Below are 17,674 nucleotides of genomic sequence, written 5' to 3' on the forward strand. Positions count from 1 at the left end.
GCCTCCTTTAACATTCGGAGGGACACTTGCTTTATTTTCTCAGCAAATAAACTGTGGTCCCTCAATGAAAAGAGGCCTGTTTAAACCTGAACAAACACTGAATCTCCTGACCAGCCGGGGACTGCTGCCGTGCTCCCCTGAGACTGTAGCAATTCCACACACTAGGTGTGCGGCAAAGGCACTGGATGTGGGAAGTGTAGGCAAGAGGAGGGACTTGTTGATTCCCAGGCTGTGCCAGCCAGGCAAGAGTCATGAACGACACCGTGACAAAGGATGCCGCACCAACATAAAATGTATTGTATTTAAATATTCCCCAAGTCATTTTGTGTATTTAAGTCTTAATTCATCTCCTCTAAATCTCTCCCCGCTACATTAATGTGACGACTTTGACAGAAAGATGAATAACATTATTAAAGGAGCTTGTGAGCAATTTCACTCATAAAAAATCCCTCCTTCACTCATGCGCTCTGCTTGTTCCCACTCTGTGTTCTCTTCCTGGTGGCTTACCAAGTTTCCATCCTTCTGAGACCCTGCAGGAGGCTGGTGTGTGAGAAGCTGAGGGGAGGGAGGGGACCTGCATTTTAAACCCACTCTGCATTTTCCTCTTTTACTAAAAAATAAAATAATAAAGTATATAATTTGATCAGGGAGACCTCTCTTAAGAAAGGTCTTCTAGCGGGGCGCCAGGGACCATGCAGCATGTCTTCGTGGAGAGAGGAGGGACCATCCTTGCAAAACTTACCTCGGAGGATTCCTGCAGACTTAACTTTTCCTGACATTGGCAGGCTCAGCGGCAGCCGCCCTGGAGGCTGCCCTCACATCCCACATCCTCTTCCTTGTTGTGCAGCCCTGCTTGGTTTCCCTGGCTGGGGATTTATGCCCCTCTTTGCCAAGCTGCCCTGATGAATTGCTTCCAGGATGGCGGTGGAGTCCGTGGTATTCATCTCACCAATGTCTCAACCTTCTCCTGTAAATCATTGTTCATGCTGGCAGCCATTTGTTCACTCTTGACAGCCCCGCCTGGCTCTAACTGGGGAAGGGCCCACAGCATCCATGTAGCCAGGGGCAACTCTTCCTTCAGAAACCAAACCCTGTGCACCTGGCCAAGCCTTTGGAGGCCAACCCAGGGCCCCAAAGGGTTCCCCTAGTAGATATACTATTGAATACTCGTGCATACAACACCTCTGTTGGTGTTGCTATTGATCTATTAGGACTTGTAGATCATGCATATGCCCACTGCCTCTAGTATCTCTAACACTTAGAGGAGATCCTGGCCCACACTAGGGAACTCAGTGGTCACTGAACTAAACTTTTACAGCACGAACTTGATGCAATCTCTTTGATTTGACTGTATCTAGAAAAGCTGAGCCTACATATTCTGTGTGATGCACCTGGATATAGATCCAGCATAAAGGAGTGCTTATGGATGTCAGGAGATGTGTACAAGAATGCTCACATTAACCGACTTCCTGGTAAACTAAGGGCGACTCAAATTCTATTTATAGTAAATGGGTGAAAGCGTAGTTATACAGATTGTATTGTACTGGCAATAAACAGCAACCCAGAAGAATATGGCACAGCACAGCGGAGGAGTCTCAGGAAAAATAATGTGAAGCAGAAGAAGCCAAACACAAAACAATATGAAGAATATGGTTTAGGGTTACACTTGTTTGAGGTTTCAAGATCTGCAAAGCTCATTAGTGGTTGAGGTCAGAAAGCTGTTTGTCTCTGAGGATAAGGGTGCAGAGTATGAAAGATGCTGTAAACCTTGTCCTACATAGTTATGGCACAGGTGCACATCTGCTTCTATGAAAATACATTGGGATGTGCACTCACTAGTCACATACTTTATTAGTGTTATAATAATTATATATTAAAATGTTAAAGAAAATGTGAGTGGTTCTCTTCTCTAACTTTGCCAGTACCTCAATCCAGTCTCATTATTTTCTGTGTATCCAACAAGATGGTAAAGTTATTACACTGGGGATTTTCTATATTTTATATTAAGTAAAAATGATATATTTCACATGAAAATTTTACCTACATGAGAGCATGCCCTCCAGAAATTTTCAATGCAGTGTTTGCCTTGCCCAGCATCATGAGTAAAAACAATTGCATTAAAGCATATTTACCTTATGGCACAAAAGAGATGCATTGCCTTTCAAGACTGGATCTCATTAGAGTGGGATGTTGCTAGTAGGGAAAACTGGAAGCTCCTGAAAATGTGTGCACGAGAGGACGCCATAGAACAGAAGCAAGTGATGGAGGGAGGGGATGGCATCCCAGAATTGCAGTACAAGTGAGGAGTCCGAATTCCAGGATTGCACTGAACAACCTTGACTTAGCTCAGCTCATGGACCTGAAAACTAAGCCAGGCAGATCCTGTGGCTTCAAGTAGGCCTGAATATACGTGAAGTCTGGTAGTTTGAATAACAAATGTCAGGTTGAGTGAAGGGAGAAGCCGTGTAGGAGGCAAGGTGTCAAAGACAAGAGATTTTCAGGCATAAGAAAAAAAAATCTATGTGAGTAAATTAAATATTGCCCAATGGCTCTTTCTTGGCTCCCAGTATCTTATGATAAAGCCCTAAGAAGACCAGTATGGCTGTCTTGAGCTAGTTTATAGAAGTATGTGGTAGTTGATGTTAATTGTGATCTTGATATGATCTGCAGTCACCTAGGAGACAAATGTCTAGATACACTTGTGAGGACTTATTTAGCCACTGAACATGCCTGTGAGAGATTATTTTGACTAGGTTAATTGAAGTGCAAAAGCCCATACTGGAAGAAGGCAGCATCATTCCCTGGGCTTGGGTCATGTGTGTGTGTGTGTGTGTGTGTGTGTGTGTGTGTGTGTGTGTATAAATGGGCATAAGGACTTGTCTTCTTATATACACACATTATGACCAACTGTCTCAAGCTCCCACGGCCATGACTTCCTCACAACTGTGACTTTCCTGCCATGATGGACTGTCCCCTAGAACAGTAAACCAAAATAAACTCTTCTGTCTTTAAGTTGCCTGTGCTGGACATTTGATCACAGCAGCAGAAAAGTGACTAAGACGAAGTATTAAGTGGGCTTTGATGGAAAATAACATCACAGAAGGAGATCTAGCTTAAGCTAAATGGTAATTAACTGTGAGACAGGAAATGCATAGATAGGCTCTGGATAGCAGTAACTCATGGCACAGCACTAAAGGCCTCAGGTCTCACTCTTCATCACTTTTTTCTGTGTTGCTTTATGCCTTGGTTCTACTCACCGTTCTATCTGCAGAAAGCCTACTCACATAATAAACGATGGTGATGATGATGGTGATGATGGTGATGTACATCAAAGCTGCCAGCAGTTCCTTGGTTCCAAATCTTCTGCCACAGTTTAAAATGTAAAGATCTCAGAAAGAGACCGGGCTGTCCAGATTGAAGTCCTGGCCTATCTTTAGCTGAGGCATTTAAGATGGGCAATATTAAGTGACTGTTCATACATTAAACTTGGAAGTGACAGATATTAGGAGGTAGTGAGTGAGCTGTATTGTCAACAGGAGGGGCTAGTTGGAGACGATTCCATAAATATCCCTAAGTGAGTAACTTGGAGAGCAAATGATTCTTATCCAATCTACAACTGGAGTGAGAGTTAAATGCACAGTGTTTGCTCATAGCCCTCAAACTATATTGTACCCATGTTTGGCTGATTTGACCTGTTCCTGTTCTTTCTACGGTGAGAGTTCATTCCTAGCTCACCTTGGTTTGGTTTCCCAGATCTTAATTCTTTCGCCATTTGGTACCACGATGTCTCGTTGTTTGTTTGTTTGTTTTTTTTTTTTTTTGTTTTTTTGTTTTTTCGAGACAGGGTTTCTCTGTAGCTTTGTGCCTTTCCTGGAACTCACTTGGTAGCCCAGGCTGGCCTCGAACTCACAGAGATCCGCCTGGCTCTGCCTCCCGAGTGCTGGGATTAAAGGCGTGCGCCACCACCGCCCGGCGCACGATGTCTCGTTGTATCTTTTGTCATTGTGCTTTATTTTGGTTAGATGTGTCTGGTCATCATTTGCCATTTTTTTTTTTTTTTTTTTTTGGCTTGGCTCCGAGTCTTCACTGGCTTAAGGACAGCTGTCTATTCTCCCAGCCTAGTCACAGGAACGTGATGCCGGAGACTGCATCACAGGTTACTGAGGCCAGTTGGTCAGGGAGGACATTACAACTCATCTGTTCAAGTCATGTTTGTCTTCTGGGACCAATCAATTATTATTTATGCAAAATTCACCTCTCTCTTAAGACATCTCTTTGCCTGATCCTTACAATTCTAGGAAATAGGCCAATATTTATCATTACAACCACTGCTTTACACTTTCAGTAAATAAGGCTTAGAGTGGTCCAACAAGCTGTTCAAAGTGAAAGATACCAGAAGTAAGTGGAAATCTGAGATTTGAATTCAAAACTCCTCATTACAAACCCTCTATTTGTCTAAGGCTAGGATGTTGGGCCAACCAGATGATTCATACATTTTTCTTCATGGCCTAAAATCTATGACCTTGCAGAAGTCAGGTACCCATTGCTTGTTGTGTTCCAGGAATTTTGCTAATAATTCTTCTTATAGAATCAATCTCAGTTGTAGAATAACCTTTTGAGGTACCTACTGTTGTTATCCCCATCTTATAGTCCTGGTGATCAAGTCATAAATATCCCAAAGTCATATAGCTAAAAATTGATGGCTCTCAGATTCCAACACAGAATCTTCTGGCTCCAGAGCCCATGCTCTTTACCCATACTGCCTTAGACAGAGCAGGCAGACAAAAGAAGCTCTGCTCAGAGGTCTCCTATCAGAAGGGACTGTCTTTTTGTCACCAGGATTATAGAGTAGAACCTCCTTGCAGTTTTGACAAATGCTGGCAGGGAAACACAGGTCCCCAGGGGAGGGCTACACAGCAGTAGGAGCCTCTTGAAATTGGGGTGGGGTCTAGAGAAATGAAGAAGGAAAGGAATTGGGGAAAGACTCCTAGCCCATACCATGGGGCCGAAAATAAAAAGTGGAGTCAAGGCCTGGGGTTCAAATAGAGTTGGAATGCTTGCATTCCAAAGTGAACTGTACAGGCAGAATTATTAACAAAATTCCTGGGACACAAGTAGGGGTGGAATGTTTCAACATTGACGAGCCTTGCATCCAACATCTGTAAAATGAGATTACCAATAATCTCTACTCCCTGGCTGTGTATGAGAATTATGAAAAGTGGTTCTCATGAAGTACTTCGAGGCCACAGTGAAGACCAGGAGCCCAGTGACCAGCACCTGGAATCCCTGGACTAGAGAAGGGTTCAAGAAAAGTACACCTCCGTGGTTTTGAGCTTGGTTTTGGAAGAGTCTGTATTCTAAGAAGACCACAGGGAAGCCATGGAGAAAACATGCCCTGAGTGCTCTGATAACACAGAAATGATGTAAGCTGGCACAATTGCTGCTTCTGTCCATTCTAGAAGATCAGAGAGCAGTGGGTCCTGGAACGATGCAGGATTCCAGGAGCTCACCTTGAAGTCAGGGAGTGAGTTGTCCTGTCCACAATCCTAGGGAAGATAAAGTCATCCAGCTTAAGGGAAGGGCTTGGTTAGAATCCTGGAAGTATCCCTTATGAGCTGCCAACGCGCAGAAGGTAAGTAATATTCTGTGGCATGGAGCAGGAGAACATGTGACTAGGGTTCTTAGTGGTTCTTCGTGGGCCCCATTCTAGGTGGTAGGCAGTGTTCTGCAATAAACACAGGGCTGTCTGGGACATCCCTCTCCCATGGCCTCTGGGAGCGCTGTGCCTGCTGCCCACCTCTGCCCACCAATGGAAAGAACCTTGTTAAATCTTCCTCAGTCCTTTTACTTGTAACCTTAAGAGGTTTCCTTTCCACACCATCCTACAACCCAATGGGACAAGCCAAGTAGAAACCGCACTGGAGTTAGTGTGAACTGAACTAGACATCGGGTAATTTGCTCAGTGTCTCTGAGCCTCAGCTTCTTTAGCTACAAAGTGATGGCAATATGCCGGGCAGTGGTGGCACATACCTTCAATTCTAGCACTCGGGAGGCACAGACAGGCGGATCTCTGTGAGTTTGAGGCCAGCTTGGTCTACAGAGCGAGATCCAGGACAGGCACCAAAACTGCACAGAGAAACCCTGTCTCAAAAAAACAAAAACAAAAACAAAAACAAACAAACAACAACAACAACAAAAAAAGATGGCAATATTTGAAAGGGTATTTGGGTAATTAAAGTGGGTATCATTTATACAGACTGATGGTCAATGCCAGCTGGATTTGCAGTGACTTTGGAGGGACGGGTTATCTCTGCCTTTTTACAGCAAACACCTGTGCACCTCCTCTTTGTGCCCAAAAGGAGTGGATTGTGGCATGATGAAGCACATTTCTTTTCTTTTTTTTTTTTTTTTTTTCCCGGAGCTGAGGACTGAACCCAGGGCCTTGCGCTTGCTAGGCAAGCACTCTACCTCTGAGCTAAATCCCCAACCCCAGCACATTTTTGTTTTACCCAGAAGGCCTATCCACATCTTGGCCACTGAGTGCATTTGTATACTTGTGTATGCACACATATACATACATCAAGGGCATGCATGCGTGCATGGACATCCTTGGTCATGCCAATACATACACATGCATGTGCCCCTACACAAATACATACATGTATGGACATCCCTCATTTATGCCAAAACACACACACACACACACACACACACACACACACACACACACGAGGCACACATGCACAATGGCTGTCGTTTGGAAAAATAGCAGCAGGAGGAAATCCCCTGCCCTCTCTCCGCATGTCACTTTGTTCTGCCTGCACAGGCAACAAATTAAAACAAGAACCCCCCATCGCCCAGAGCTGCCTGGCTTCTGCCATGCAGGCTCTAATAATAGCCGAGCGGGAAGGCACCCCTGTCTGTCAGACCCTGGAGCGAAGAGGCAGTGCTTTTCATTCTCAGCCAGAGAAGTAGCTGGAAGCTTTGGCTGTGTTTGTTTGGCGTGACTTTAGGGTGATTATGCATTGTTTCTTTTCCTCTGTCTAAGTGCTTCATCAGAGGTGGGGAGACATGGGGGTGAAAGGGCAGGAGAGGAAAGAAAAGCCAAAAAAGAAAATCCAACTTCCTCAGGAAAACACATGTGGCCCACTCAGTCAATGCCGGCACCAGCACACAGCAAAATTGAACTTTCCCTGTCTCACAGTGGTCTTTGAAAGCATTCAATTATCTGTCTGCACCTATAGAAATGTTAGGGATTGCTTCCAGAAGCCTTTAAAAGGGTCTATACATAACAGAGGTGCGTGCACACTCTCAGCGGCAGGCTGGAAAACAACAACAATCTATTCATTTACCTTTGAAAAAGCCAAAAAGATATAAATTCTGCCCAGAAATCAATCTTCCTCTCTTTCTTTCTTTGTCTTTCGGCACATCCCTTCTCCAACCTCTCACCCCATCTCATGTTTATTTATTTATTTTTCAGCTAAGGCCACCACAGACACAGCAAAAAAAAAGGCAACATCAATGCAGAGCAAAGAGGCAGGGTTGATTTTGATGGGATGCAGGCTCGCTCAGGAGAAGCAGATGCTCCTGAGTCTGGCTCCCTGGGGGCCTCCCGCTCCAACGCTGTGTCTTCTCACGAACACCATTTGTAGACTGCCTAGGAGCTCTGGAATGGATGCCATCTTCTCAGGCTCTCGTGACAAATCCTTCCAGTTGCTTCTTGCACTTTGTAAGTGAGGAAAAGGAGGGCAAGGCAGAGCATGAAAAAGTCAGCCCTAGGAGCCCGCTCCACGGTTCTTCCCATGACTCAGATCTCTTCAACACCCCAGTTCAGTGTTCTCTCCTGGGCTCGGATGTTACAAATGACTAGAAGACAGAGCGCTCAACAGGTGATGTCCAAGTTTACCAGTAGTCACCAAGGGAGGTTGGCATCATTCACAATGTTGGCTGAAGGGCAGTGTAGTGAACCTGATGAAGTAACTGGAGATGATGGTGACACACACAAAAATGTCTAGTGTCCCATCCACATGGGCTCTTTCCTAGCCAGCCTCCATTTTGATCCATCTCTCAGTACCATCAACTCTATCTTCTGTTTCTCATCTCTCTCCTCAGCCTCAGAAACCTCTGCACTTCTTTAAGCTTTCCATATCGGGTTCACCCCACCAACCCACCTAGTGGTGATAACAGGAATAGTTTCCCACCCATCTTTTCCTGCCGCCTGAGCGTTCAGCTCTAAGCACTAAGAGACGGAGGGTAAATGAAAGAACGACTTTGCCACGGCACGTGACCTGTTCACCAATTTGAAGAGCATTTTCTTGGCTAGCACTCCAATCCCAATGCTTGAGTAATGCCAGGGAACACATCGATCGACATCCGGGAAACTGCGACCCAACCGCAGCTCATTGTTATGGCTTCTGTCCGGGTGACCTTCTCCCTGTCAGAAAATACATCTTTTCTGCAAGTCTCCAGCCGCAAACATCACCCACAGCCAGCTTAGCTAAGACAAAGGGCTTTGAAATGGTCCAGATAATGCGTCGAGGGGAAAACTGATCTCCAAGTATGAGATCTGTCCACCATTAACCTGCAGCTGCAGGAATGGCCCTGCCTTCCATCCCCTTCCTCAGCCCAAGCCACTCCTGCCCCTCAGTGTGATGCACAGTGCATGGAAGCAGACAGGGAGCTGGGGCTTGTCATATTTCCTGAATGCTAATGACCCCCTGGCTAGTTGGCTGACATCCTTGTCCACTGCCTGGCTGCACCGCAGGCCTGACCCACCGCAGAAATCGTCCATGACTCAGTCCTGCCGCAGAAGTTGTGCTGGTATCGAGATGAGCGGTGTGAAAAGGGAGCTGGCATCCCTGGCCATCTGGACATGTGTGTTCAAGATGGGGCTTGACATGAGTACAAGAGCTTCTATTATTTTCCTTAGATGTGCCACTCACATCCTCTGGTTATCGCTTCAGAATATTTTATCTCCAGGTTCTTTTCTTCGTTTTTCTCCTCCTTTTCTCTTTGTTTTCTTTTGTCACTATTCACGTCTTAGAACACGTTCTGACACCCCACATATACATACTACAAACTAAGCTGGGTCTGGGATTTAAGGAATCAAGGCTAAATAAAGAAATCAACACACCTATCAGAGAGTATTCACACTGTGATATTGATTCAAAAAGACTTGAAAGAGATCCTGGCAAGGAGACCAAGAAGAAGTGTGGGGGATGAGGCAAAGGTGTGGCACCCTTGAGTGCGCGGAAGGCAGCTGAGGAGGTGGGAGGCAGGCTCGGTGGGGTTTTAAACACTTGTATTGAGCATGTTTGTATGTATGATATGTACATGCCATGCACGCATGTATGCTGCAGCACCCATGTGGAGGTCAATGGACAACTCTCAGGAGTTGGGTCTCTCCTTTTACCTTAGGTTTCAGGATGAAATTTTTAGATCATTAAACTTGTGCAACAAGCAATTTTACCCATCTTGCTGGGCCGGATTATATTCAGAAGCAATAGGAGGCTAGAGATGAAGCCTGTTAGAAGACTTTCCCCCTAAGAGCCAGAGCAGGAGAGGAACCAAGATGAACATCTGGTCAGTTCACTAACAGCAGCTCTGCCAAAGGAGGCACTCTCAACCACTGGTAAACTCACAACATCTGCCAGCTACATCTAGCCTTACACACCTAAAGGACCGTCTCTCCTCTAAGCTTTGGTTTGTAGCTGGTTCTGAAGTATCACCTGCCCTGGTCTAAAACTGTCCATGTTTGCTTCTGGCTCCAGACCCAGGGAGTCAGTGACCAGGCCTCCTAGTGAGTCCCTTGGGCATGTCAGCCACTCATAAAATAACAGCAACAACAACTATAGGAACAAGAAAACAACCAGTAGAACTCGGAGCTCAATCAGGTTCACTGTTTGTTCTACTAAATGTTAAATATTTGTCGAATAAATATTTCAAGACCAGACTGAGTTCCACTAGATTTTGCGATCTTTGAGCGCAGGGACCATGTCTAAGTCATCTTTGCGCCTCTGATGCCTGACACACAGTAGATGCCCAATGCATGTTTGTTAAATATATAAACAAAGGAACCAGTGAATACATGAATGTGGAATGAGAATTCCTGTTGGAAGAGAAAGAGCCCGTAGTTGACATTATAACCCGTCAGTCAAACCCTGGAGGTACATCTTTTAAAAATGGGATGTTTGGGGGAAGTTACTTGATCCTTCTCAACCTCAGTTTCCATGGTAGGAAAAAATGGACCAATAACATCAGTATCACAGGGATAAATGAGTTGGTTTTATAAGCTTGGACAAAAGTGCGAAGCTCAAGATTCAGTCGGTGTGATGAGGACAAAGATTCACCTGAAACTCTAGTAGAGAGACATGGTTTCCATGTAGCTCATTGGCACCTTGTTACTTCAGACCCCACAGCCAAGAGAGCATAAGAAGGATCAAAGACAGTAATCATGACATAAAAGTCCCCTGGGTACTTCTGAGTTTTCAAAATAAGGCCAGAGCCCAAGCTATATTTAACACCAAGTGGCCTTGGGGAAAGAAAGAAAAAAGAGTCATTTTCCTTTAAATTCATCATCAGACAAAATTCCCGTCTCCCAGAAACCATACAGGAGTTTGGGTTGACACAACACACCAATGTAACAAGACAACACAATTTAAAGAAGCCTGTGGCTTTCACATTTGAGGCCAACTGTTTTCTAGTATTTGAGCCAATGTTCAGAGAACAGCTGGGAGATTAGGTACTAACGAAAAGGAAATGATTTGAAATATCCACGCTCTGCTCCCTGCAAATCGGAGCGCTACGACTTGGCAAGTTTTCTCTTTGCTTCCCAGCCCCGATGTCCCCGCTGAAATGTGTCTCCATACTGGGCTGTCCTCAGAGCAGCTCCGAGATGTTTACAGCTCTCTTGCACTTGGCTCCCTTGCACGCCTGTGGGTAAAGACTAGGCTTTGTTGTGTCAAGCTAAATCCCAGGCTACATGTTTCCCCTTCTGTCTAAGAAATACCGCAGATATATTATCAGGGTGAGCCTTTGAATCTCACCATTTCTCACCTATAGCTATACTTTTGGGGGACAATGGTGAGGGCTGGGGAGAAGGGGAATAGTCATATCACCTGTACCACACTAACTTGGTCTGATACATCGTCTTAAGTAGAGCTGTCCAGCCTCTGGGGACTTTCCCCTATGAGTCCCATCCAGACTGAATCCCTTTGTCATCCAGAAGGCTTCCTTTTCAACCAAGTTGGTTCTGCATAGTTGTATTTTCTGGGGTCCCTAGACTTCTATCCTTGTTCCACTTGATGTAAGTGTCAGTGTGCTTCTTAACTGGCCTTCCCCTTGAGATGTGCCCCCAAATTTCTCCGGGTCATATCCATTAAGAGACCTTCCTACCTTACAAAGCAGCTTCCTTTCCCCTCTCAGGTTAGTATAAAAGATGTGGAGGTGAATAATAACAATGATCCAGCCACTACCCTGCAGCTTTTTGCAGAAGGCTACAGACAGAGAACAAAGGGTACTTCCTGTCTGATTAGGGTCCTTTACTTCGTTCATTCATCCATTCATTTATTCATTCATTGAGACAGGGTGTCACTGTGTAGCTTGGTCTTGAACTTGTAATCCTCTTGCCTCAGCTTCCCTTTGGCCCTCATCAACACACCTAGCTCTGATTAGGAACCAGTTATCCATGATAATGTTAAGCTAAAGCAAGAAGGACTAAAATTTGTTCTACAAACCCTGGACCTTCCTGAGGACTTGGATCCATGCAGTATTTCCAGCTTCCCCATTCTTCATCTCTCTCTATCAGCATGACTATCCTGAACAAAAGATGCATGGGCAAGGCAGACAGGCACAGGCTCATTTGCAGAAGTCTGGGGAAGGGAGGCTGGGAGGCCATGGGCTTTTTCAGCTGTTGTTCTTACTGCATTGCGCATGCTTCTCTAACTAGAGTGCTTGTACCCCTGGGGGTACATTGTGGCAAGCTAGGCAGGATAAAGGCACAGAATAAGCACAGAATATCTTCCTGGGGCCTCAATTTTGCTTGAAGATTAGGGGTTAAAACATACTTCTATGAAAACAAACAGCTAGACATTATGGCATGGAACACAAAAGTCACATGAATTCCTGAGATAAAACACAAGACTTCAAAGAGCGGTTGTGTAAAGACAGGCTGCTTCAGGCTGTGCCCCCAGCCCCCCTGAGGGGATGCTGGTGTTTAGACACCTCACAGAGGGAACTTTGGAGGGTGTAGACTCTGGTGTGTCCCACCTTCAAGAGAGAGCTGGCACCCCTGCATGATAGCTCCTGGGATCAGAAGTCCACTTCAAATGTGGGGGAGTCCCAGAACCAGAGAGCCCCAGGAGAGAATGTTCTTAACAGCAGAGAGGCCTGGCAGGCTGCTGCAGGACAGCTTCAGGAACTGAGTTAGGAAAGGACAAAAATAGATGGTTTCTCCCAGTCAAGGAGATGCTTCACCCCCAGGGACCTGTCATTCCTTGGAAGAAACGGGATGTGTATGGTTATCAGAAAAGAAGCAGCTAACTCTCTTTATTGCAGACAAACTTAGTCCCCAACTGTTTTCAGGGAGGTACACACACTCCGCAAACTCACTCTCACACACCTACTCACACCTACCTGCTGTCCTCAGAGCCAGCCAAGAGAGAGAAAAGAGAACACGTGTGATTAATGGGGCCACCCCAGGGGACGGGCAGGATGGCAAGCAAAACTTCGGGTACCACAGAGCCAATTTCAGTAGCAGGGTTTAAGGGAACTGGAGACAGGAGAAAATGCAGCTGACTCAGCCGTTCCAGGCTCCGCGCCAGGGGAGGCTGAACTAGCTAGCGCGCACACACACACACACACACACACACACACACACACACGCACACACACAATGCACACACATGCACACACACACACACGCACACACACACACACACACATACACACACACATGCACACATAATGCACACACATGCACACACACACATACACACACATGCGCACACACACACACACGCACACACAATGCACACACACACATACACACACACATACACACACACACACATACACACACACACGCACACATAATGCACACACATGCACACACACATACACACACACATACGCACACACACACACACACACACACACACACACGACAGTGTAAGGGTGATATGGCAGGGTTGCAGGCACTGGGGAGGGGACTTCTGCCATGCACAGAGGAAGCCTGGCCCTCAGCCTCAGTCAGTATCAAAACAGAACACGGTGTTAAATATCTCTAGTGTTTTGTAGGCTTCGAAGTGTTCGCACGGACATTAGCTTAGGCAATTTTGTGAAGCAAGATAAGAGGCTTGGAGGGTCCCTGCTTGTTTACCTACCAGGAGGCCATCGATTCAGGGCTAGAAACCTGAACTTGGCCCCAAGGTTGACCTTTCCTCTCTGTGTCATGTGGTCACCTGGGTTGAGAAAGGTCTTAGTGTCTGAGACTGCTAGATATGGACACAGGAGAGGTGAGGGGCTCTGAGAAAGCCCGGGGCTTTGTTCTGAGCTTCCTACTTATTATCTGTGTGACCTTGGACAAGTTCATTAACATCCCTGGTCTTCTGTAAAATAATACGAGTACATCGTAAGGATCAATGAAGTATATTATCGCTTGGAAAATATTTGGCACCTACCAAGTTTTCAGTAAAAATGAGATATAACTATCACCTCTCCCCCTCGCCCCCGCCCCCTTTAGGGTAAAACACCAAATTACTAGCTTCAAGAGAAACATGAAAGTCTCCCTGGCATTTGGTATGTCAAATATTTCCAGAAGACACTGTTAATCAAGTAGGAAAAAAAAAAAAAATAACTCCCAGAATGAGCTGTATTTGAACTAGCATAGACATTTTATTTGCAGCCTCCAGAGTTTGGGATAACTGGGGTAACTGTGAGGGGACAGCACTTGTGACATCTGTCTCCTTTATAAAATAAATGCAGAGGGACTTGCATCCCTGGATGTGTTTGTGGCCTCGTCCTACCCAGCACACATGCAAAGATGAGCATGGTCTACCTTCTGGACAGAGGGAGAGGTATCCGCAACCCTGTTTGAGAATGACCTCTGACTCCTCAAGCCGCCAGGAGGGGGGCGGGGGGGGGGCGGTTCCTTTAATCCCTCTTTGGAGGTCAGGGTGTAGAGCACCACACTGACCTGGGAATGGGTACCTGCTTTCAAACCAGGAAACAGAGGCCTAGAACGGGCAAGTGGCTTATTCCGGAGTCACAGCTAGACCTCATCTTTACCCAGCTGTCTGGCGCCCACCTGGATTCCCAGGGGTTCGGTCAGCAGCGGCTGAAAACCACAGCAAGCTGCAGGAGGGGCGGGAGGTCTGGCCGTATCTGCTGCTCCGGCTCCAGGCTCTGTGCCAGCTTGGGGAGAAGCCTGTCTTAGGAGACTCTTGGAGTCCTTGACCAGGACTCGGGCACAATGGAAACAAGAGAACAATGGGGAGCGGGCAGGGGAGCCCAGCCGGAGAGGGTATTGATCATGTTTAAAAAAAGAAACACACCCAGGAGCCCAGGAAAAAAAAAAAACAAAACTTCCCAGCGCACCAGCTGGCTTAGCTAATTAGCGCGGGTGAGCCGAGAAGCCAAGGATTCGCTCAACAAACACATCTAAAAGGAACAAAAAGAAAACAGTCACAGTACCCTCACCTCCTGGACAGTCTGGGAAGCTTGAGGCAGGGGGATGGCTAGCTCACTGTGGTGAAGGGAAGGGGCAGCCAGCAGCCAGGAGTGGAGTCACAGCCTGGGGCTGGGCTATGCTTCCTCCCACAAAGGGGCCATCACTTACTCCGGAAGCCCTAGCACATCTCTGGACCATCGTGCCCTGGGAGCTCACAGTAATGGAGGGTGAAGGGAAGAGGGGTTGGCAGCTTCCAGTCATCTACCTGACCGCTTGGTTTATAGGGAAAGAGACCCGAGCACTAGCCTTTCCAGGTGAGAGTTTGGACTGGGGGCTTCAGTGGGAATGGAGTCAGTCAGTTCCAGTTAGAGGGTCTGGGCCTGGCTAGGTCAGTCAAAGCTGTGTATTTGTATGACCTGGAACAAGAGAGGAACAGGATAAAGGTCAAAGGGCGGGAACCAATAAGAGCCCACCCTCCCCAGTTTTGTATTATTAATATTTTTGCAAGTGTCCACATTAACAGGACTCCTCATGACATTTCCACACATGTGTCCCATTGTAGTTTGCTCATATGGACCCCACTCCCTCCTCCCATTGGTCTCCTTCCCTCCTCCTCCTCCTCCTCCTTTTCCTGCTGAAAGAATTGGAATGTTTGGGTTTAGGGTACCGGATAATGTTGCAACAGCTAATTTTGGTTGTCAATTTGACACACCTGAGGAGAGAGACCCTCTGTTGAAGAACTGTTTCCATTGGACTAGCACGTAGACGAGTATGTGGGTCATTTTCTTGATTAATGTTTGCTGTGGAAGGGCTCAGCCCACTGGAGGTGGTACTAATCCCTAGGCAGATGGGAATGGACCGGATAAGAAAGGTAGTTGAACTTGAGCCAGAGAGTGAGCCAGTCAGCAGTGTTTCCCCATGGTCCCTGCTTCATTTAGTTCCTGCCTCAGAACTTCTCCTTGGATTTTTACCCTGGCTTTCCTGAGTGACTGATGGTAATCTGTAAGTGTAAATAAACCATGGCCTGCCCCAGTGCTTTATCACAGCCACAGGAAGCAAACTGGAACAGAAGGAAAAGAGGAGAAGAGAGGCGTGTGTGGGAAGAAGAGAAGGAAGGAGAGAAGAGGAGGAGGCTGGAGAAAAGAAAGCAGAGAAAGGAGGAACGGAGTCGGAGGAGGGGATGGGACAAGGGAGTGGAGGGAGAGGAAGAAAGGTAGCGTGAGAATGAGGTAGGGAGGGTCCACACCTGTAAAATGGTGCCTTGAAAGTTCACTGTGAACATCACATATGGTATTGCATGTGCCAAAATCCTGTCCCCTTAAGCCATAAAGCAAAAATGTTATAAGGAATTCTCATATTATTAATAGGATTCCAGAGGATTAAATGTTCTTTTTTTTTTTTCTTTTTAAAATTACGTAAGAGGTACATCTTTTCTTTTCGGTTTCGTTTATTTGACAGTATAGGCAAATGAACTTGGGGCTTTGCTTATTCAGGGGTGGGGGTGGGGCTTTGCCACTGACTGTATCCCCAGCCTTCTTTGTACTTTTTTACTGTGAGGTAGGGTCTCACAAAGTTATCTGCCGTGGCCTTGAACTTACTCTGTAGCCCAGGCTGACCTTGGATGTGTGATCTTCCTGCCACACCCTCCCCAAAAGCTAGGTCTCACATTGGTATATCTTCAGTCACGGCATTTCCAGTACTAGGGCACAAGGATCAGGTGCTGTAGTAGGCCTCTCCCAGTCTTCCGTTTACACTGCCTAGCTGTCTCCCTTCCTTTATGCAACAGGGATTCCGAGCAAGCATGCATTAGATGGCCACTTTGTGAAACCTGTTCTTCGGAATGTTGACTTGATCACCTTTGTAAACGTGCATGCGAATGTGCCAGTGTGCCAGCCTTCTTGTCCCTGTCCTGTTGTGTTTTTTTCTTCTTTTACGTCTCAGTCGATAGTTTTTGGCGATGCCTTTGCAACGCCATGAACTGCAGACAGCAAATAAGAGCCATCCATTTGTGCTGGTACAAGCTAAAGATTTTCTATAAAGTGCCCATGTTTCCAGGCTGGGGGAATGGATTTCACTGCAGGAAAAAAAAAATACTGTGAGGTGAGAGAAGTGCAGCAAAGGAAAATATTGGCCGCCTGAATGATTTACAGAAGCATAAAATACCTCCTGGCCTGCTGAGACTTCATATTTCCCCTCCTGCCAGTAAGGGAGCTGGGGTAAGGGGTCTGATTCCAACTGTTACACATGAGGAGACATGGAAAAGCCGAGACTGGCCCTTTCTTGAAGAGTCTGTGAGCTCCAGTTGAGCCACTGGCTGTCTGTCTGGCGTGGAGCAAGGGGTCATCCACCGTGGATGGTAAAAGGAGTAAAGGGCCCTGAGTGCCTGTTGCTACCTATGTGTATGAATGCAGCAGTGATGTCGGCTCTGGGAGAAAGCCTAAGAATGTGGATTCTCATTTTACAAACGGGAAAATTGCAAGGCCTGAGATGCTTAGTGACTTTGCCATGATCACTGGTCTATAGATAAGCTGGAAATGCCCAGACTTTACAGCTGCCAGCCCCAAATACCTCCAGTCTGTCCCGTGGCGATACTGTTGCGTCTATGGTTAGTATGACACTGTAACAAAAGACCACTGAGGGCTTCCTAAGGGCCAGGCCTGTCCTGTCAGTGTCCTAGCCTATCATCCTAGTTAATTCTCCTAACCGGTCTGGATGATAAAAGGCCACTGTAGCCACCGAAATTCAGTAACTTGTTTTTCTTGTTGCTGTAACCGAATACCATGACAAGATGCAACCTCAAGGAGGAAGGATTTCTCCCAGCTTACAGTCTGAGGAGACACAGTCCATCATGGCTGGAAAGCCATGGTGGCAGGAGTGTGAGACAGCTGGTCAAATTGTGTCTCTAGTTAGGGAGCAGCAAAAGGGAAGTGGGATTGGACTCTAAAAGTAACTGGCTTCCTTCAACAAGGCTCCACCTCCTAAAGGTTCCATAACCCTCCCAAACAG

The sequence above is a fragment of the Peromyscus eremicus genome, chromosome 7, assembly GCF_949786415.1.
Source record: "Peromyscus eremicus chromosome 7, PerEre_H2_v1, whole genome shotgun sequence".
Classification (NCBI taxonomy): domain Eukaryota; kingdom Metazoa; phylum Chordata; class Mammalia; order Rodentia; family Cricetidae; genus Peromyscus; species Peromyscus eremicus.